The 23704-nt window shown below is 37.9% G+C and overlaps 1 pseudogene across 1 annotated transcript; it reads right to left on the bottom strand.

Moving 5' to 3' along the window:
• Positions 1 to 1438: 1438 nt before the first annotated feature.
• On the bottom strand, positions 1439 to 4096 carry LOC143567167 (F-box/FBD/LRR-repeat protein At1g13570-like; annotated as a pseudogene). The gene is made up of 5 exons (XR_013141366.1): positions 3878 to 4096; positions 2451 to 3087; positions 2273 to 2377; positions 2037 to 2195; positions 1439 to 1965 (listed from the first exon to the last, which is right to left on the bottom strand). The product of XR_013141366.1 is annotated as an F-box/FBD/LRR-repeat protein At1g13570-like (transcript).
• Between the last annotated feature and the right edge of the window lie 19608 nt (positions 4097 to 23704).

Genomic DNA, 23704 nt, shown 5'->3' with positions numbered 1-23704 from the left:
CACTTCAAACTGGAAGTAATGCTTAAAAACATAGCTAAAACTAGTTAGAAACTTACATGACTTATACATAGTGGTTAGAAGTGGGTATGAGTTATGTGGGATCCATGTGACACATTAAAGTTGGATTTAAGATTTTTCGATCGGAAGGGGGGGGGGGGGGTATATTATATGATGGGTTGCCATTCTACACGGTCAACCCAACTGATATATGCCCATCAATAAGCCCAAAAGAAGTGGGCATCATATAACACAACGACCCAACGAATTATCACTATTATGCGTTGGTGTAGAATTTTCTTCAATTTTTTATGGTTAAATTTGGAGCTTGCATCCTTGTTTCATACTTTCATTTAAGAATTATTCACTTATCTTTGCTAATAATTTTGCGTTGTTTGTGCCTTTAGGTAAAGCTTATGAAATTTAGGTTGACATGTAAATATCAAGTTTGGGAGCCTAAGTTAAATGCCAGAGTTTAAGGAACGTTTTGTACATGTGTCAAAGGTCAAGATGTTATGGTTGACTAAACAAGTAAACGTGTTTCCTAATCTTGTATATAGTGATGGTACATGAATCGTGAAAGTAAATAAAATGATGTATGCAAAGAGAGAATTTTGTTAGTAATTTTAGTGTTATCAACATGATTAGTAATATCAGATTGACTTGTCAATTTGGCTGGTCTCATTAGTTATTAACCGAGTTAGGAGATGCATAAGTGCATGCTCAATTGTTTCTAATAAGATATTCGTATATCATTGATTTGAGTATTTATTATTATTGGGCGATGCCGGGGTCTTATAACAGGTTGTTAATAGTCAATATTTTTTTTTAGGAAAATTGGATTTTAATAATCCCAACTTAATGCAGTTGGCTGATAATAATCCCAACTTTGAAAGTAGCTGGTCCCAACTTTCACACTATTTATTTTCATTGGACCTCCGTTAAAAAAAACTTAACGACGTTATGTTTTTTTCCAAATTTCAAACTGATATTTTAAGGCTTTTGATCGGAATGAGAATACAAGTCGATTGATGTAAAACTTAACTCAAAACGACGCTTCAAACAACTTGAATTTTGCTAATTAAAAGTTTAAACACCGAAATTGAAGCTTCCTTTAGTCGTTTGGACCACCGTTTGAAAGTAAGTTTTACATCAATCGACTTGTATTCTCATTCCAATCAAAAGCCATAAAATATCAGTTTGAAATTTGGAAAAAAACATAACGTCGTTAAGTTTTTTTTAACGGGAGTCCAATGAAAATAAATAGTGTGAAAGTTGGGACCAGTGACAGTTACTTTCAAAGTTGGGATTATTATCAGTCAACTGCATTAAGTTGGGATTATTAAAATCCAATTTTCCATTTTTCTATAATAAGAGATATTCAAGGCCCGGAATCTCTTTTAACATTTTCAAGTACCTAAAACTTAGAAAAATGCAACCACCCACCCTTGAACCTTACATATCTCCTCTTTGTCAAACTTAGCTAATCTAAAATCTATAAAACACAAGGAATGTGTTTTAGGTTAAGTTTTCAGCCAAAGTGACTTAGCAGTAACAAAAATAATAGAGCAAGTAGCAATACAAGATTATCATTGTGACATCAGTTGCCAACAAAGTTGAGTGATCTAATATTCAACAAAAGAGACTCATCATCATTGTTGGGTTTTGCAGCGATTCTCAAATATATATGATTTCTACTGGTGATGCTTTTGGAGCGCGTAAAAGTATTTTTAGCATCTCCAACTCTTCATTCTTATCTTCCTCCCATGTATTCAATATCACCCTCTTCAGATTGGGTGACCTCGCCAAGATCAATTTCACAAACTCCATTGTAGGCTTAAAGTTGGTAAAATTATGCATCTCCAATTCATTCAGATGTTCCAACCAAAAATCGGAATATTCTTCCAACTTAACAGATCGTTCTTCCACCTCACTGGACTCTAAATCATTATCACATTCAGTATCAATCTGCAGCAGGAGTCTAGCGTCAATGAACTTTGACATCAGAATCAAAACAAATAGGAACACTAGCTGTTTACCTCTAGCTTAATTTTCTCCAAGTTCGGTGAGCATTTGATCAAAGAAAAAACAAAAGGCAATCCATAGCGGTCAGCAAATCTAATATCTTCGAAACAAAAGTATTTGAGATGGAGCAGCAAGATTGGACATTCTTCTGGAACCGAGACTTCAACCCCATACTTTAACCATAGGCAATGCAAAAGCTTTTAGATTAATTTTTTTTCATTTACATAAAATGCGAGTGCATATTACGTACCTGAACGTAGCAACGAGAAGTGATTAGATGTTCAATCACAGGTAAACACTTAAACAACTCCATAATTGTAATTTCTTCATCTTGGTACAGACAATCGGATGTAAGCTGCAGCAGCTTAGAATATTCAGATAAAGTTTTGAAAGCCCATGAGAATTTAGATATTCAAGTTAAGTCTTACCAGACTCAATCTCTTAAGCGATGGACAATTAGATAATAGATGTAGAAGAGCTTCTTTAGAGATGGCTACATCGCTCATGGATAAGCTTGTTAGACTTCCAAATCCATTGAATATTGGTTTATGCTTGATGTCACAGGAACTAAGAGACAGATCTGTTAAGTGATGCAATGAGAACAGAGAGAAGGGTAGAGTATAATCACATAAGTGAAGTGTTAATTTCTTGACGGGATGGTTCCTTGACAAATGAAGTATTATTTGATCAATTTCAAACCAGGTGCCATGTAAACCCGTTCTTGTAAGGGTGAACTCATGTATCGGACCCTGACGCAACAACAGAACTTGGTGGATAGCCCATAAAAGTTTGCACATGTTTCCCATGTTTTACCTTTCACTTGCCATGTCATCCAAATTAACGTTTGATTTTTGAGACACATAAGGCCCAACAAACTCAAGTTTAGGAATGGTGGTCCATTTGTACCTCCATTCCCTTGAAAGGATACTTGACCTCGCTGCCTCTTTAGTTGGTAAAAGACACAGGATGGCTTCTATTATAGTTTGAGGAAGTGTGGTGATTCTATCAGAAGACAGTCGTTGAGCTTTCATCCTAAGGTAGTGGTTGTTGAATCAATATTGCAAACTGTGAAAAATCAAGTACAGCATAATTATCCAACGATTCATATAAAAAGTTTATACATGTGTGTGCCTATTTTCATAAACTAATTCAAACTTTGACTTGGAGTGTCAAGTGATTATCTTTGAAATATATATCGGTTTATGAATGCTGTAATTGAAAAAGAACACATATAAAAAGTTTAGGTGCCCTGTAACAAAGAATGCAAAGTGTTTAAATATAAACCAATTAAGGAACTAAAAGAAAACAATAGAACATGTTAAGTGAGTAGTCCATAATCACTAAACAATACTTTTTAGTTAAAAAAATGATCGATAAAAAGATCACACAAAAAATATCCAAAATCCAGATTATAGGTTTTGCAATCAGCAAACAAAACAACACAAAAAAGACAATGAAACATGCTAATAGCGTACACTTTAATACCATCAATTATAAATTTCAGTTCAACTGTTCGATGATCCTTGAAACATCATCATCATCATCATCGTACTCGGTATATCCCACCAATAGCAAAGCTATGGTAGGGTCTGAGGAGGGTAAGATGTAGGCAGCCTTACCTCTACCCCATAGGGATCCTTGAAACACTTAAATCATATATTAGACATTGACACTCATACATATGGCTAAGCATGTTATTTGTAAATCATACCAATTTTTTAACAGCACACATATATAATACTATCAACGCATATTCAAATTCGGTCAACAGTAACAACGCGCATGAACTCTGGCTAATTGCAATCATATCATTGAACAAAATTTGTAAGTTATTGAACAGAATTGATGAACTAACCGGGGAGAACAAACTTGCATTAACACGATTGGAAGACTCGGACTAGCAAGACGGATGATTAAATCTCCATCTTCACACTTTATTAAAATAACAAATTGACGCTTCGATTTTCGAGCATAAAAAGAATCTAGATCATTGAAGCCCAAATTAATATACGAATATTTTTTTTAGTAAATCTGCCCTGGATATAAAATAATAATCTTCAATCAAATATCTACCCATCACTAATTCATTTTCTTTTAACTGTTAACAAACATAAAATATTTTTGTAATTCATATATGGTGACACAATAAGCTGACCTAACTTAGCCGTACAGAGTCCTTAAACGTCTTCAATTTATCTTCGGTTTCGGGGAAACCCCACCCGCCTGAAGGTCCACTGGTGGTAAAACCCGGATACCCTCAAGATCAAACTGAAGATCACAAAGATCTCAGTCTTCCTTTATTTATTTTATTTTTTTTTAACGTGAATTTCTTTTATTTTTGTAGTCTACTAGCGATGTTACCCTCGCGTTGCGGCGGTGATATTTATGTTTATTATTTTCATTTTGTGATTTTAGGAATTGCATTTAAATAAAAGAGCATAATGTAGACGGTAATATTATGTGCTACATGTAATATTTAAATTTGAACACGGTAGAAAACAGATGACAAAAATTTTGTCTCGGCTCGTAGGGAAGTTAAATTCATTTTTGGCCTCGTTTTCATTTATTTTAATCTTTACAGATTGAGGATAATATGAGATTTAAGGTGGTGTTTGTTTTTCATTAAAAGCACTTCCACACCTCTTTTGTCTGCGCCGCGCAGACCACGCGCAGACGTTGTACTCTGCAGTGTGTTTGTTTTTTAGAAAACATTTCATTAAAAAATGTATGCGCGTCCTCTTCTCCTAGAAGTCTTGCACATGTCACTTCCGAACCTCTTCTCCTCCTCTTCTTCTTTCTTTTTTTCATTCATCAGAAACACAAAACCTTCTCCTTCTCCTCTCCAACCCCAACCTTCTCCTCTCCAACCCCAACCTTCTCCTCCTCTACTCCTCCACCGCCGGCCTCCACTCCTCCACCGCGCCGGCCTCTCTCTCTCTCTCTCTCTCCAACAATCGCCGGCCTCTCTCTCTCTGTCCAACGATCATGTAAGATATTAAAATGGAATTCTTCTTTTGTTTTTTCAATTAGTCATACAATCAGAAGCTCACTAATTGAAATCGGTGCATTTATGGTGTGGATCGATGGTTGTATGTGGTTGTGGAGCAAGAAACGGGTGTTCGAGCGGCCGAGAATGGTGGCTGGATGTGACGGATTTGTGGCAGATGTGATGAATTTGCAACTTTCAGCAACCCTACATCTTCCTTAAAGTAGTGGGGCATTAAATATATTATTAAGGGTTTTTGCAACCCAATGACAAGATCTGGTGAACGTTGATAAGAACTCCCCTCAAATATGTTTTTTAGTTTATAGATGAAGCACATGTAAAAGATAAACTCGATTTAAGATCTTTCAAGTTGGTTCTATGTTCCAGACGGGGGACCTCAAAGAAACCGTGATAATTTTCTCATGTTCAAAAGTGATTGGGATATGAAAATGGTAAATTTTATAAAATGTTTATATATATATATATATATATGAGATCTAAATGACGAAATTAAGTTGTATGTAGAAACTGATTTGAATGTTTGTAGAAATTGATTAGTTTGCATAATAGTTCAATTGTTATTAGTGTAATTGTTAGCAGCCTGCAGACGTTAAAAAACAAACAGTCTTCTTTTTGCAGACTGCAGAGGTTTGGTCCACCTCTTCTGTTGCAGATGCCTGCAGATGTGGTCCCCAGACTGCAGACATTTTACCTCTGAAAAAACAAACAGCGCCTAAGTGTTGGGAGGGGATTTACACTTGACCAAACTAAGTCTAAAAAGTGAAAGAACAAAATTTTCAAATTTCTGTTTTTGCAGCAACAAAACCTTAAACTTTTTAAATATTTTTGGCAAACAAGTAACTAAGAATAACGAGAAATATTTGAGCAAGATTAATCTACTTTAAAATGCAATAAAACTAAAAACATAGTTTGTAATATTGACATTAAATTTATGCAAAATATGGCGTTTTCACCCAATTCTTCCATTTGTGAGAATTAAGACTGATGCAGATATTCAGAAAAGTACTCATATATTGGATACTTTTGAGTGAGTCAGGAACTTCTTGTGGATTAGAACTTGTCTTGAGTATTATATTCGAGATTAGACTAAATGCTGCAGAAAAAGAAAGGTAACATATTTCCAAAAACCACAAACAAACCACATAAACCCTACATTTAGAACCAAGCCTACCCAAAAACCTATCCTACCAAATTACCCTTCATCAGTAGAATTCAGCATTGGTCTTTTACTGGGGGGCCATAAATAACTGGAATGCATTCTTTCAGTTGCAATTTACTTTGCTGCCTACAATTCGCAAAACCTAGGTTGCCTCCAGACTTTAGGGAGAGAATTTTCCTATTTAGCAATGAGGTGAGGAAAAAGTGGTGCCAAAAGGAACAAAGACCATTATTTGTGGGATTTTCAAAAGCGTAATGAAAGGACGAGCAAAAAGATATGAACGATATTTAGGCTGCAAAAATTGGTCCCACGAAGGAAAATGTAGAGTAAGTCAAACCCAACCCCAACACGAATATACTGAACTTATGAGGGTGGGGGCTATTAGGCTCAAACTCGAACAATCCATTAGAATTGGAAGTTATGTTCAACACAGGATTGAGGAGGAGCTTATCCACATATTGGATAAAACCGGTCTTGACGATCGGACCTTAAAAGAGTCATTAGGATCGTGGAAAAAAAACTGCTTATTCACCACACTATGGACGAAGAATGGAGCGAGGGCAAGAAGAAGAAGAAGAAGCTCGATTAGTCATACCCTTTCAAATGCCTTTGCCAAAATACCCAACAAAACATATCACGCACATACCAAACCTTTGGAAGTATATTATCTTTTGACATATGCAGCGCTTCACAAAGCGGGTGGAGAATTGATCTCTCAACAAGCTAAAAATTTCTTCACCCTTTCCTTCACACCTAGGAGCTCAGCAAGAAGTGCAAAAATTTTCCACTAAAAAGATAAAAAAGAAATCTATCAGAAGAATGATAAGTTATCCTCAACAACTTATTAGAGGATCCAGGATCCTACCCTTCCTAATCCACCTGAAGGGTAAATCAACCCCACCAGGAATGGAATCTCTCTTGATAAAGAAGACTTGATTTTTACAAAATAAACCATTTTGGGTGGTCTTATAGATGGGGATTGGCTTACAAGGTTTGGGCTTAAAGATGAATCAAGTGGATCCGTGGGTAATCAAGGTATACATGTATGAAAGTTCCGAAAGTCTGAACTCAGCATCTTCTTTTTCTATGATTTTTCTACAGTGAATAATGCCCTCCAAAGCATCGGCATGGTCTGGATGTAGCTTATACCGGTTAGAGTAAAAAAGCTTTGAGTAAACTCCGGGAATGGGTACAAGTATCCAATGAGAAAGGGGTACGCCGGAAAACATACCCAGGTAACAGGTTTTTGAACAACAATCACTCCTTTTGGAGGAGTCGAAAGGACGGAATACTATGCCAGAGGGAAAGAGGGAATCAAATAGTCAATCTTCGGATCGGTAAACTTGCAGATCTCAGATGAAGGATTGGTAAGAAGATTTTGAGAGTGCAGGTTATCGACTTCTGATTGATCGGAAGAAGAGATGGAAATTGTTGACATATTTAAAAGAATCTATGGAAAAAGAAAAGGAAAAGAGGATACCTGATTTTTCCGCTGAAGTGTGAAGATAAAGGGATGAAAATAGTCACATATATAGGCGGAAGGGGGTTTCTCGATGCACTCTATAGATATATTATCATTATATCTAAACTTGTCAAATCTCATCTGTTTTGCAGGTATTTGAATTCATATCAAGATGACAGTTGTGATCTTATCACAACCGCCATTTTGGGGAGCAATTGTTAGGGCACGGATATTTTATGCTGATAATACGTTATCTTTACATAATTTTTGGATTAGTTATCCTTAATATATGTTCAAAATTTTGTCAGGATCAAGGATCCTCAGTATATGTTATTAACTAACGATTGTTCTCTTTGTATATCAGTATATTGGCAGGTCTAATGGCTGATGACTTGGTCTATCCTTTTAATTCGCAGTCCAAGATAGTTGGCACGTGGTCAAATGCATGCAAACGACTATAGTGGAGTAGTGGCGAGATTATAGGACATTTAGTTATATTATTTTTGTATTTATATCGAAGCTTGATCAGCTAGGTTTACACATTACTCACGACTTACACTTATTATCACTGCAACTTTAGCAATACACACACTTAGCAATCGTTGTAATCACTGATCAAAGCTTCCACCCTTGTAACCTTATTTCCTTGATTAATATAGCGGTGATAGACGATTTGTCATCACCTGGGGTTTTTGTGCCGACGATCATCATCCGATTAAGGGCTTTTCCTCATAACAAATCATTGTGTTCATGCTTATTTTGTTTATATATTCACCATTATTGTACAAGCACTCTACCTCATAAATCCAATTTGGTTACATTATCCTTAAAACCGATTTTTGACCCAAACATCTTATATCTCAAGAACCACGAGGTCCACGGAAACCTTCATCATGAGTTGGTCGAGCATTAGTAGGCTAGACATCCCGATAATCTTGTACTATACTAGTAATATTTATTAATATTTTTATTTTAATGTAATTTTAGTTATTAGTTTTCAAATTTATAAGAAAAAATTAAATAAATAAATCAAATAATTCGCTGAAGACACCGTTCGCCTGGACCACAACAGGCTCAAGCGGCTTCAATAGTGGCTTCAACGAGTGTCCAGTTAGTATCGAGTCAACATTGCATAACACAATATTATTAGATTATTATTAGATGGATTCAGAGTTTTGTTTTAATGACAACACACAATCTGATTTGTACCTAGTAACCACCACCTTAATATTTTTCTGGTAGTAGTTAATATATTCATTAATTATTGCTCTTTAGTCATGTATCATAAGACTAAGGAAAATTGTATTTTAATAATCCCAACTTAATGCAGTTGGCCAATAATAATCCCAACTTTGAAAATAGTTGTCACTGGTCCCAACTTTCACACTATTTGTTTTCATTGAACCTTCGTTAAAAAAAACTTAACGGCGTTAAGTTTTACATCAATCGACTCGTATCCTCATTCCGATTAAAAGCCCTAAAATATCAGTTTGACAAATTGGATTTTAATAATCCCAACTTAATGCAGTTGGCTAATAATAATCCCAACTTTGAAAATAGCTGTCATTGGTCCCAACTTTCACACTATTTGTTTTCATTGAACCTTCGTTAAAAAAAACTTAACGGCGTTAAGTTTTTTTCAAATTTCAAACTGATATTTTAAGGCTTTTGATCGGAATGAGGATACGAGTCGATTGATGTAAAACTTAACTTGAAACGACGCTTCAAACAGCTTCATTTTTGTTAATTAATAGTTTAAACACCAGAATTGAAGCATCATTTAATTGTTTGGACCACTGTTTGGAGGTAAGTTTTACATCAATCGACTCGTATCCTTATTCCGATCAAAAGCCTTAAAATATCAGTTTGAAATTTGAAAAAAACTTAACGCCGTTAAGTTTTTTTTAACGAATGTTCAATGAAAACAAATAGTGTGAAAGTTGGGACCAGTGACACCTATTTTCAAAGTTGGAATTATTATTGGCCAACTGTATTAAGTTGGGATTATTAAAATCCAATTTTCCTATTATATTTGTACCTTTATCTTTTAACTACATTTCTATAGTTGATTTTATTAATTTTTTTATAACAAAAAAAAACTATTTATTTTGTAACTAAAGCATATAATCAGCGTCTGGACAAAAAAAACATTAAAACATGAAACAAGTGTTTATATCACTAGTTCATAACATGAAACATGCTGTTCTGATTCACATAAGTTTACTTTTGTAGATTTAAAGTTAGAAGTTCACAAAGATTTTTTTTATTACAAACTAATCGTCAACTACTTTAGGTCCAGGCTATACGTTAACGCCCAGGGCGTTAAAGCTGGGTCAGTAACATACCACTTCTTTTATAGGTTAAGGGGCGTTAAATGTAAGATGAGATTAAATGTTAACGGGTTTTAAAATTTTGTACACACACAAATTAACCGGTTTATGACGTGTGTGGCAGTGAGGACACACTCGCCGCAAAACTTTATAGGTAAGTTTGCCTCAAATCTAAAGGCATGTGCCGATTCTAGCAAGTGCAGATGTTTTCGCTCAACGACACCATTTTGTTGAGGCGTGTGAGGACAAGCGGTTTCAAGAATTATTCCTTCTTTTGTATAAAAATCAAGCATATTATTAGATGTAAACTCTTCACCATTGTCACATCTTACCCTTTTAATATTTTTCTCAAATTGTGTTTGTACCCTTTTGTGAAAATTTACAAGACATGTGCTTGCATCATATTTGTGTTAAAGAAGAAAAACCGACACATCACAACTACAATCATCCACAACAGTCAACAAATAATTTGCACCTGAGAGGGAGGGGGGTCGGTATTTACCTCAAACATCACAATTGTATCAATTCAAAACAAGTATGGGTTTTGTGGTACTAATAGGAAATGGTAATCTTGTAAATTTGGCTTTAACACAAGAATCACAAAAGATCTTTGAATCTAACCTAACAGTTTGAAGGAAATCAACATGTGGAAGTTTGGCATTTGAAGGGTGACTCAATCTTTTGTGCCATGTACTAAGAGAAGTCATCATAGCTTGCATTTTGTCTCTATCCATCCCCTTCTTTTATAGACCATCATCGCAATCACCCACTACAATCAACGTCCTCGAACGCAAATCATGCATAGCACAAAAAACAGGGGGAAATGTTATGGCACATTGCAAGTCTTGTGATAGTCTACTAATGGATAACAAGTTGCATTTAAACTTGGTAACAAAAAGGACCCCATTGACCAACATTCCATTTGGTAGGGTATAATCCCCCTTCCTTCTTCAGTTATAGCTTCGCCATTTGGTATAGTGACAGGTGGTTCATAGTTTCTTTTCATCTTGTTTTGAAGCATGTAACCATCAAAGATTATATGTTTGGTTGCACCCGAGTCAATTACCCATTTATCTTCCATGCCGATGTTACCTGCCATATTTACCACAGGTGTGTTTTCCTCTTTGGTTACGACGTCTTGGTTTCGAAAAAAAATGCACAAATTGTTCATATTGTGCATTGGTCATTCCCGGTATTGGGCATGCCTCATCTTTGACATGCTCACCGCAGTTTTCTCTTCCTTCTCTTTGTTTGAGCTTGCCTTGAGGCTGGTCTTGCTTTACGAAAGCGTGAGTCTGAAAAGCTGCTGCCTCAGTGATAATTATTTTGGCACCCGAGGCTGCCCTTTGTTCTTCCTCATTGGCCATGGTGGTGATGATTTGGTTGAATTTTTTTTTATTTGGATCTTTATGGTCAAATCAAAATTACATTCGTTCAAGGAAAAGATGCATGGCAAAAGAAAATGCATGGTGCTCTAAATAATAATATAATCCAAGAATCAACGCTAGGATCGGTCAAAACAATAAGGAAAGTGACAGAAGGGAATTGCTGTGATCAAGGAACAATAAGGCAATGTGTAGTGGGGCTCGAGCTTGGGCGAAATGGGGCGAGAAGGGGGCACGAACACCCCCCCTCCCCGGCGATAAGTGGGCGAAAAGGGGCGGGGGAGGGGTTCTTTTGTCGCCGGTTTGTTTAAAAAATAATATTATTATATTAAATGGACCGTTGCAACGGTCAAATGTAAAAAAAATAATTAATTAAAACAATATATATGTGTATATATATATATAAGATTAGGTTCATTTGAGAAGTGTTTTTAGTGCGAGAAGTGCGAGAAGTAATATCAACCAATCAAAAAATTTCTTTTTATTTGTTCTTTAAAATATAAAAGGGTATAATAGTAACATCTACAAAATGTATTATATGGTAACTATTAAATGTAAGAAGTTTCAAAACATCTTATATTTTTATTTGTTTATAATTCATTTAATAAAAACTTTTACATTACTAAAAATGGTTAATTCAATTCATATTAAAATCCTGATCATTTGAATTTTATTTGCACCTAATTGATTTAAAAAAATGTACAACGATAAACACATATATAACACATATTTATAAAATGGGAAAAAGAATTATAAGTAATAATGATTAAACAATCGGTTAACAATCAACATCATACTTTATGGATATCAAACTAGTAAACTTGCTTCATTTTGTTCGGTTTGAACATTTTTTAACATGTTACAAGTCATTATTATTATTATTTGATCAACTTTATGTGTAGTCAATTATGAGTCATGTGTAATTGAATATTGCTTACGTGTAAGAGAAAAATCATATTATCTAACAATACGTGTAGATTAATATGAGTTATGTGTAGGTGGATATTAGCTGCGTGTTGGTGAAAATAAAATGAACCAACACTCTGTGTAAGTAAAAATAAGCTATGTATTGGTGTTCACGAGTTACGTGTAAATGAAAATAAAAATAACCAACAAGTTGTATAAGTTAATATGAGTTATGTGTAGATGAATATTACTTACCTGTATGAGAAAAATCATGTTATCTAGCAATATGTGTAGCCCGCATAGGTTAATATGAGTTATGTGTGGGCAAATACGAGTTATGTGTAGGTGAATATTACTTACGTGTATGAGAAAATCGTATTTTCTAACAATATGTGTAGGTTAATATGAGTTATGTGTAGGTGGATATTAGCTACGTGTTCGTGAAAATAAAAGGAACCAACAGTCTGTACAGGTAAAAATAAGTTATTTATTGGTGATCACGAGTTACGTGTAAATGAAAATAAAAATAACCAATAAGTTGTATAAGTTAATATGAGTTATGTGTAGATGGCTATGTTTCTTGTGTAGCTGAATTTATTATCATTCACCTACATATACATTTTTTCATATGTAGGTTAAAAATATCTCAAATAATTCTTTTGAAATCATCAATGTAAAATTTTGTATCATGGATATATTTGATTAAAATTATCCTTAGAATATATTTGATGTAAAAGTCAATTTCTTTTTTCTTGTAATTTGTAACTTTGTACTGTAATTAATGTAGAGAGTAATGTAGGATTAATTAGTGTAATTAATGGTTTCAAACAATTAAAAATCCAAGACTTAATTACCCTTTTGTCATAAAAATCTTATAAATTATTTTTCTTTTAATTACAACTTTGCCATAATCATTTCTTACCATTGATTAGGCATAATCAATGGTTGAGATCGACTTCTCGCACTTCTCTCATGATCCATCCCCTATATATATATATATATATATATATATATATATATATATATATAAACATACACCATTCTTCTTCATTTTATACACAATTCATATCCAAATTCTTACAAATAATTAGCAAAATGAATCCTAAAAACAACCCGAACCAACCGAACTACCAATTCCCTGCTTTCTGTCAAACGTATGGTTCGCAACCGAACCAACCGAACTTACAATGGAACCCGATAAACCTAAACCAACTGAGCTATCCGTTTCAATTTTCCGACCCGAACCTAAACATGTACGCCAACTATCTCAGCCCCCAAAATTCAATGTCGGCGTTCGGGTCTATACCACCGGAGTCGGAGCCGGTGACGCTGCCGAATACGCAAACGGCACGGGCCTCCGGTTCAAGCAAAAAGGCAACCCGTAAACACAAAAAGAAACAACCGGGGGAGCTGATGGCGCAACGTGATCCATACAAGCATTGGAGCGAGGATGAGGAGGAGGTGACCCTCGCAAGGGCTTGGATCATCATTTCGGAGGATCCTAACGTCGGTAAGTTTTTTAATATTAAGTATTTATTAAAAATGTACTTAGTGTTTATTAAAATGTATACTAATTGTGAAAAATAATTTTAATTTGTAGCTAACTTTCAAGCCAGCGGGGTGATGGTCGGTTAATTTGTATATGTTTTAGTTCGTTTATTATTTAGTTTTAACTGTTTATTCTAGAACTATCGATACTTCATACGTGTATTATTGGATTTCAGGTCATAGGCGTTAAAGTACTCATTATGGACCTGTTATGACACGGAATGAAGACCCGGGATGTCCAGCACGTGAAACGATAACATTTGTTGAAGATTGGCTGTAGCAGAACCATCGCGTACCGCGATGGGTGTGTTGAGGGTCCCATCGCGTACCGCGATGGGACTTAAATGAAAACGTTGACTTATGGTCAATCGCGGTACGCGATGGGCCATAGAAGACCTCGTCGCGTACCGCGACGGGAGTGCAGACGGGATTTTGAGTTTATATCTTTATTTTCATCAACAACAAACCGGAACTTCGTTTTTGACGACCAAGAGGCGATTCCAGCAGTCCAAGAAGGCGATTTCCACTATCATAGCTCGTGTCAAGACCCTACATATGATTTCTATCATCCGTATCGAAGATTCGATGATGTCTAGGCTCGGCTAATCTCCTAGAATCGCACCCGGGATGTATAGTTTGTAACCTTTTACAGTTTTTCTCATGTGATTAAGAACACTTGTGTATTGTTATTGATGATTGATATATGATTATTGATGTTTAGTATTTCTGTGTGTTCGGTCGGTTTAGGTTTACATTGGTCTGAACGATCTGTTACCAGTTGCTAGATAATTAGTCATATAACTGTTTGGTTAGATTGAATATGATAAAACGTACAATTACCCTTAATTGAGTCACACTGGCGCATGACTGTTTGATAACTAGTGCCGTGTGTAAAGTAATTGTTGACGTCTAAGGTTTTGTCTGGTTGATCAGTTTTTAGTTAATCGTTAATAATAAATCTGTTAGGTTGCATGAGATACTGTTTGGTTGCTTACTTGAATTCCTGGGTGTGGTTTGCTTTGTTAACTGCTTAATACTCGTTTACTTGTTCGCTGCTTAGTTCTTTTAATTCAAACTATTGCTTGTGTGATCAGCACTAAAACTTGTTACTTCATAATATTAAATCCGTTACACGAATTGCATTGACCACATACTCCTTGTGATACGATACCATACTTGCTCTAACTATTTAGAATAACTAGGTTTTTGATTGACTCAAACGACGGTCATCAAAATGGCGCCGTTGCCGGGGAGTTAGTGCGCTTAGTGTTTTTCGTGTTATTTGATTTTCTTGTTTAATTTAATTTTCAGTTTTTAGTTTAAATTTTATTTTACTTTATTTTATTTGTATTTTTTCATTTTACGCGGGTTGTGTTAGTTGTGCATATTACAGGTTTATGCGCACCCGCCATTCGGGCCGACAATCTCCGTTAGTTTACGAGCCCGAAATCGAGAGGTTAGCTCGGCAGAACCGAGTGCAAAACAGAAACTCAGAAATGGAAGACCAAAACGAAAACCAGAACCAGAACAATAACCAAAACCAAGATCCACTTTCACAAACCAACATGTTTCACCCAGAAAACATACCTGACCTACCAAACTTCAATAACCAAAATAACCAAAACAACTCAGTTCGTGCTTCCCGAACCCGAAACCAGAACCCAAACCAAAACCAAAACTTTAACCAGGCCGGACCATCAGCTCCAAAAAATACTCGCAATCGCAGATATCAGAGAGAGCTTGATGATGTTCAACCGAGTAATCCGACAGAAGATGAAGACGAGGGGGAAAATAATAATAATGGAAACGAAGGTTTGGAGGTTGATAATGAGGTAGACAGATGGGTTAGAGATAATCGGGAAGTTGAGCCCGAAAACGAGGGTTTTGAGCGGGAAGATGTGGGTTATGATAAATGGGATGAAGAAGTGGAAGAGCCGGTAATTCGAAGACGGGCTGAACCCGTTAACAGACACCGAAAGGATCGAGAAAGGGTAAATCGGGCGGAACGGCCCGAGAGAGTTCGTGGTATTCCGGTTAACCGGGGTGGTATGAGAAACCCCGGGGGGCAAAGGAGAAATTACATAGCCCCGTCTCATGGTGTTAAAAGTCGGTTCAGACCGGCTATCTCAGACGTAGCGTCCCCGTTGGTTCCACAGGAACGAGTGCAGGGACAGCAAACTTTTAAGTCCCGGCCATCTTACATCAACATCGTTCCTCATTTCAACGGGATGGCTTCGGAAGACCCGTATTCGCACTTGATCGATTTTTCAGCTGTTTGCGGGTCTATTGGTGATGGTACGTACGATCAGGATGAAGTCTGGTTGCGGTTATTCCAGTTCTCATTAAAAGACAAAGCGAAACTGTGGTTTAACTCGTTACCAACACACAGTATCAGAAACTGGGCCGAGATGCAACAAGTTTTCCTAAACGTGTTTTATTCACAGTCGAAGACTACCGAGGCCCGTTCAGACATTCGTCACTTTTCACAGTTGCCAGGTGAGCTATTCCATGAAGCGTTTACCAGGTATAAGGATATGATCAGAAAATGCCCACATCACAATATCGAACTGTGGGAACTGGTAAAGTGCTTTGTTGATGGTTTGACTTACAAGGACCGAAAGCATCTTAAGGCCTCGTGTAATAGTTAGTTGTTGAATCAGCCTGAGGAAGATGATTGGGAATATTTGGAGTTCATGTGTGAAGACTCCAAGGCAGAAGCAGCAGCTGAAAGACGAATACGTGGTAATTCATCCAGATCAGTTAAGTCAGTCACGAGTGAGTCTGAAAGAATTGCTGAGTTAGAACGTGAACTGGCTGGGTACATAAAGGGTAAGAAGAAAGAAGTCGAGAAAGTTGGAGTGAAATTCCCGGTTTGTGAAGATTGTGGTGAACTTGGGCATAAGGCAGAAAAATGCCCCGAGTATTATGATGATGATGATGAGGATGACACCGAGGAAGTTAATTATGCTTACGGGGATTCCAAAGGTCAATGGTTCAATTCAAACACATATCACCCGGGCCTGAGGAACCACCCGAATTTTCGTTACGGGAACGCGTCTTCTCAGATGAACCCGAACTTTCAGGGATCGAGTCAGAACAGATCGCAGGGTAATTACCGTCAGAGTGGTAATCAGCAGGGCTCGAGTAATCAAAATCGGGGGTATAACAGAGACAGTAACCGGGGTGAAAATTTTTCGGGTAATCAGGATCAGCATAAACGGTCCTCGGGTAATTCAGATGAGTCAGTACACTCGAAGTTGGATGCGTTATTGAAAGCCATGACTGAGCAAAAGGCCAAGATGAAGCAATAGTTTGAGTTATGGGATAAATCGTCAGAGGCAATGATGAAGCAAATTGGTCAGCTCGCCTCGGACATGGCGATATTACAAAAGAACGCGAGCCAACTTCCGAGCGACACCACAGCCAACCCGAATCATCACAGTTCAAGTTAGAAAAAGCACATCAACCAGGTAAGTATTTTACGTAATGGTAAGAAATATGATAATAAGGTTGGGGGTCCACCACCATTGGTTGATGGGGTGGTGGAAGAAATTGATGAAAATCTCGTCAGTGATGACGAGCCGGAACCGAATGAATTAAATAAACCTAACAAAACTGAAACTAAAAATAATAAATCGGTTCCGAAGGATGACACCAAAACTCTAAGGATAAGGAAAATGTGAAAACTGTTCCATATCCCGATGCTTTGTTGGCGCCATCAAAGGCGAAGATGGCATCAAAACGAGGCCCGCAACAAGAAGAAATGTGGGAAACGTTTAAACAAGTCAAAATTAATATTCCTCTTTTAGATGCCATAAAACAAATTCCCGCCTATGCTAAGTATTAAAAAGAATTGTGCACACAGAAAAGGATTCATAAGATTCCTAAATAGATTGATTTTACCGATAATGTGAGTGCAATTCTTTCGGGTGCTCTTCCACCCAAGCTACAAGATCCGGGAACGCCCATTATACCCATTCAGGTGGGTGATTTTAAAATGACTCGGGCGCTTCTAGATCTTGGAGCTAGCATCAGTATTCTCTCGGGCAGTTTATACGACCAGTACGATTCTGGCCCGCTTCGCGCGGCTGCCACCACAGTTGTCTTGGCTGACTAGACACCGAAACTGCCCCGAGGAATATTAACAGACGTTATTGTCAAGTAGAAGACTTTTACTTTCCAGTTGACTTTTTAGTTCTCGATTATGTTTCGGGTGAGAGGACTAAACAGCCTACGGTTATCCTCAGTAGACCATTTTTGGCTACCGCAAATGCCAACATTAATCGTAGAAATGGTACTGTTGACATGGTATTCGGTAACCGTAAGCTGAGAATTAATGTTTTCACACGTGGAGATAACTCTCCGGTCGATGACGAGTGCTTTATGGCCGATGTCATTGACGAGTGCATTCCGCTATACGACTCTGTCGTTAGTTCGGATGGCACAACGGAGACGTGTTTTTTGTTTGACATGTTACAGGTGGAAACAGACAAGTTGCTGGAAGAGGAAGAGAAACAAATGGAGATCTCAGCTGTGCAAGGAGACCGTCCACCATGGTCATTTCAGGTGGAACCGCTTCCCGAGAAGATTGATACTGGGTTGAAACCATCAATGCTGGAAGCACCGAAATTTGAGCTGAAAGAGCTCCCAAAGCATTTAAAATATGCTTTTCTTGGTAAGAATAATACATTGCCTGTTATTATAGCTTCTAACTTATCTGTTGAACAGGAAAATGATTTGATGGAGGTGCTGGTTGCGAATAAAGAAGCAATCGGGTGGACGATAGCGGATTTGAAGGGAATCAGTCCCTCAATTGTGATGCAAAAAATTTTACAGATCCGGCTGTCAAACCCGCGCACGATGCTCAGCGGAGGTTGAACCCGAACATGAGGGAAGTGGTGAAGAAGGAGGTGCTGAAATGGTTAGATGCTGGCATTGTCTTTGCCATATCAGACAGCACGTGGGTGAGCCCGATACTGACGGTACCGAAAAAGGCGGGCATCTAAGTCGTCAAGGACGACTCAGGTAACGAGGTCGCCACCCCGGCCGGTAATCGGGTGGCGCATTTGTATTGATTATCGTAAACTGAACGCGGCAACATCAAAGATCACTTTCCGCTTCCGTTTATCGATCAAATTGTTGAAAAGCTATCTGGTCAAAAATTTTATTGCTTTTTAGATGGGTATTCCGGGTATAACCAGATAGCTATTCATCCTGAAGATCAGGAAAAGACCACTTTTACGTGCCCGTATGGCACATTCGCGTTTAGGCGAATGCCATTCGGGTTATGTAACGCCTCTGCCACCTTTCAGAGGTGCATGATGGGTATCTTTTCAGATATGGTGGGGGAGTCTTTGGAAATTTTCGTGGATGATTTTTCGATTTTCAGTACATCTTTCGAGTCATGTTTAAACCAACTCGAAAGAGTTTTAAAAAGATGTGTCGAAACGAACTGGGTTCTTAGTTGGGAAAAGAGCCATTTCATGGTCCAAGAGGGAATTGTATTGGGCCATGTTGTTTCTAGTCGAGGGATTGAGGTGGACCGAGCTAAGGTCCAAGTCATTTCTACTTTACCTCATCCCACCAATGTTAAAGGCATTAGATCATTTCTGGAGCATGCCGGGTTTTATAGACGGTTTATTAAGGGTTTTAGTGACATTACCAAACCCTTATGTAATTTATTGCTTAAGGATGCCCCGTTTGACTTTAATGATGAATGTGCTAAGGCCTTTGACATTTTGAAATTGAAATTAGTTGAAGCCCCGATCTTGCAATCACCCGATTGGAGTTTACCTTTTAAAATAATGTGTGATGCAAGTGATTATGCAGTCGGGGCTGTTTTGGGTCAACGGGTTGACAAGAAACCCGTTGCCATATACTATGCAAGTAAAACCCTTTTGGATGCTCAATTAAATTATACCACAACCGAGAAGGAGTTACTAGCAGTAGTATATGCTCTAGATAAATTCCGTTCTTATATTTGGGGTAGTAAAGTTATTATATATTCTGACCATTCTGCTGTCAGGTACCTCATGGATAAAAAGGATGCAAAACCGAGGCTTATCAGATGGGTTTTGCTATTACAGGAATTTGATCTAGAGATTCGGGACAAGAAGGGGAGTGAAAATGTCGTTGCAGATCACTTGTCCCGAATTATGGTGGAAAATGGGAACACTGATGGGCCCATTAACGAGTCCTTCCCGGATGAGCACATCCTGGCAGTTTCACAAAATCCTTGGTTTGCTCATATTGTTAATTTTAAAGTTGCAGGTGATTTACCAGAGCATTGGCCAAGGAGAAAGAAGAAACATTTGATAACCCAAGCTAAACAGTACATCTGGGACGATCCGGATTTGTTTAAAATCGGTGCAGATCAGATGATCAGACGATGCATACCCGAGGAGGATGTTAGATCAGTGTTGGAACACGCGCATTCGTCTGCGTGTGGTGGTCATTTTAGTGGCCAGAAAACCGTTCGAAAAGTTTTAACGAGTGGTTTCTTTTGGCCTTCATTGTTTAAGGATGCTCACGAGTTCGCGACACACTGTTTAAAGGGTCAACAACTCGGGAGTATTTCTAAATGGGACGAGATGCCCTTGAACCCGATCCTAGTTGTTGACATTTTTGATGTCTGGGGGATTGATTTCATGGGCCCGTTTCCGAATTCATACGGTAATTTGTATATCCTAGTGGCAGTTGATTACGTTTCTAAATGGGTTGAAGCGATAGCCACTAGGACAAATGATCACACAGTCATTTGCAATTTCGTTCAAAGTAATATTTTTTCGAGATTTGGAGTCCCCCGAACCATCATAAGTGATGGGGGATCTCATTTTAAGAATTTTAAGTTCGGGAAATTGCTTAAGCGATATGGTGTTGATCATAGGATTGCAACTCCTTACCATCCACAAACGAGTGGACAAGTTGAGGTTTCCAATAGGCAAATAAAACAGATTTTACAGAAAACTGTTCGGACGGACCGAAATGATTGGTCAACTAAGTTGACCGATGCCTTATGGGCCTTCTGAACCGCTTATAAAACGCCAATTGGTACCACTCCTTATAGACTTGTGTATGGAAAGGATTGCCATTTACCGGTTAAAATTGCACAAAGAGCGTTTTGGGCTACTAAACAGGTTAACATGGATTATGATGATGCAGGTAAAGCGAGAAAATTGGCTTTGTGCGAGATTGAGGAATTGAGAGACGAGGCGTACGATTGCGCGTCCGCTTACAAGGCGTAAATGAAGAAAGTTCATGATTCTAATATCTGGTTAAAGAATTTTGAAGTTGGTCAACGAGTGTGGTTGTACAACACGAGGATGAAACTTTTCCCGAGTATGTTGAAAAGTAAGTGGACAGGCCCTATTTGATTGTAAGGGTTGGAAATCATGGTCAGTACGAGATTAAAGACTTTGATGATCATTTGAGGCAAGTGGTAAATGGCTATAGACTTAAGCCATATTTGGAGATGAAGGACATACATGAGCTGGATAAGGAATCGGTGAATTTTATTGTGACTTCACCGGTTTATGAAGATAACTGAGTTCGAGGCACTGTCGAGCTGTAGACTTTAAATTCAGCGCTTACGGGAGGCAACCCGGGGTTTGTAAGTGTCTGTCCAGTTTTTATTTTATTTTATTGAGTCTTGTACTTAGTGTCGTCTCGAGTTTTGTGAAGTAAACTCTAAGTGTGGGGAAGCTTGTTAAAGAATGGAAAAATTGAGAAGTTCGGTAAGCATTGGTGTAGTACACGTCACTTCAGGTATGTAAAGGTATTTTCAGTTTTGAACGTGTCCAGGGTGATGTCGGGATGCCAAAACAGGTGCGTTTTCGAAAAATATCGAACCTGAATTCTGAACCCGGTCGCGGTACGCGATGGGCTTGGCATAACACCCCATCGCGTACCGCGATGGGGTTAAACCCTATTTTACCCGATTTGGGCGGTGGTAAGCGCTCGTACCCTTTTTAACGCATCGCGGTACGCGATGGGTCATGGAGCACCGCCGACCCGGGTTGTTTTTAAATATCATCTTCTTCTTCTTTCTTTCCTCTTCTTCTTCGCTATTCTCTCTCCCTCCCATCTTCTTCTTCTCCGGCGAATACAACCACCACATTCTCTCTAATCATCTCGCATCCACCATCCAACCACCATCAGCAACCTCCAGCTACAAACCCTCCGTCTTCTCCCTCTCATCTCCGTCCAGCCACCGCTCCCACCGTTCAATCACCACACCACCACCACCACTATCATCTTTCTCCCTGCCATCCATCAACCACCGTACCACCGCCACTACACCAGTCACCTCATCACCAATAACCCACTACCACCCACCCCACTACCAACAAACCCACTCACCACCATCACGCCGTCCATCCGTCACCACTGTTCAGCCACCATTTACCCTCTGTCACCGCCGCTACCGTCCACCCTTACCATTTTCGGCCGTCCGCAGTACCACCGTTCTCGTTATCTATTTTGCTCTCAATCTCTATTCCTATGTTCACTCCAAAATGAGGATCATAATTCTATCATATATTATTAGGACAAGTCTATCACATGGTTAACTATTAATCATCAAGGAACAATGGAGTGGATTCTAGATATTAGATGGTAACCTTCGCATAATTGAATAACTCGTTTAGAATCTCTTGTCTTGGTCACCTATATATTATATTTATAAGTATTTACATTTTATAAAAAGTTCAAAAATTAACCCCAAAATGATTAAAACCTCCGATTAAAGTAAAACAACGATTTATTATTAGAAACCTTTGTGTCCACGGATCGATACTTGGTTCTTACCAATACTATTCTACATATACGATAGGTACACTTGCCTATTTTGTGTGTGTTTAGTCTTTCTAGAAATCACTTTTATCAATTTAAAACACGATCTTGTGCAAAAGCTAAATATCCAATCTACCAACCTCTTATATTTTATAAGACACGCACGCACGCATCAAAGTTTTTGGCGCCGTTGCCGGGGACACGGTACATTTCTAAGAACGATCCAAGTTTTAATTTAATCATTGTTTATAGTTGTACAAATTTTTAACTTCTATTTCACTTTATTTTTAATTTTTATTAAATACTAAAATATAATTTTACGGCTAGCCTACTTTTTACCTTTATTTACCTTAACTTTACTCTAGCTTAATTAAGACCTTAGTTTAGTTTACTTAAAAATAGCGTAGCATAACTCGTAGTTTAATACCAGACTAACCTTTTAGACTAAATTTAGCTAGCTGTTGCTTTAGTGTTTAATTTTGATTTAGTCCCATGTATGTCCTCTACTTTTGAGCTTGAGCTTGTTTCTCCAATTTCTGAACCGGAACGACTCTTTCGTCGACGAACTCATAAACGGACTACAGAAACCGCAGAAGCAATCAAAGACGAATCAGTAGACGCCACCACATCAGGAGAAAATCAAACCGAAGAAATGATGGCGGCCCAGAACAATGAGCCGAACATGAGCCAGTATGCCAAGCCAACTCTTGAAGGCTACAGAAATGGAGTGGCTCCACCTGAAATCACCGAAAATTTCGAAATCAAATCAAGCACCATTCATATGGTGGAAAATTCAGTTCAATTTCATGGTCTCCTCGACGAAGACCCTCTTTCTCACATATCTCGATTCTTACGAATATACGGAACCTTTAAAATCCAAAACTGTTTAGAAGATCAAATCAAGCTTAAACTCTTTCCTTTCTCTCAAAGGGGCCAAGCCCTAGAATGGATAGAATCTCTTTCCTCTGGTTCCATTACCACTTGGGATCAGATGGTTGAACAGTTTCTCCTCATATATTTTCCGCCCGACAAAACTGCCAAATACCGAGCCAGCATTACCAGATTCCGGACCGATGATGATGAATCGTTACATGC

Source organism: Bidens hawaiensis, unplaced genomic scaffold (assembly GCF_021521415.1).
Source record: "Bidens hawaiensis isolate Kalapana, Puna unplaced genomic scaffold, B.hawaiensis_p1.1 tig00023229_1, whole genome shotgun sequence".
Lineage (NCBI taxonomy): Eukaryota > Viridiplantae > Streptophyta > Magnoliopsida > Asterales > Asteraceae > Bidens > Bidens hawaiensis.
The sequence above is the reverse complement of the archived record's forward strand: the minus strand, read 5'-3'. Positions and strand labels throughout refer to the sequence as shown.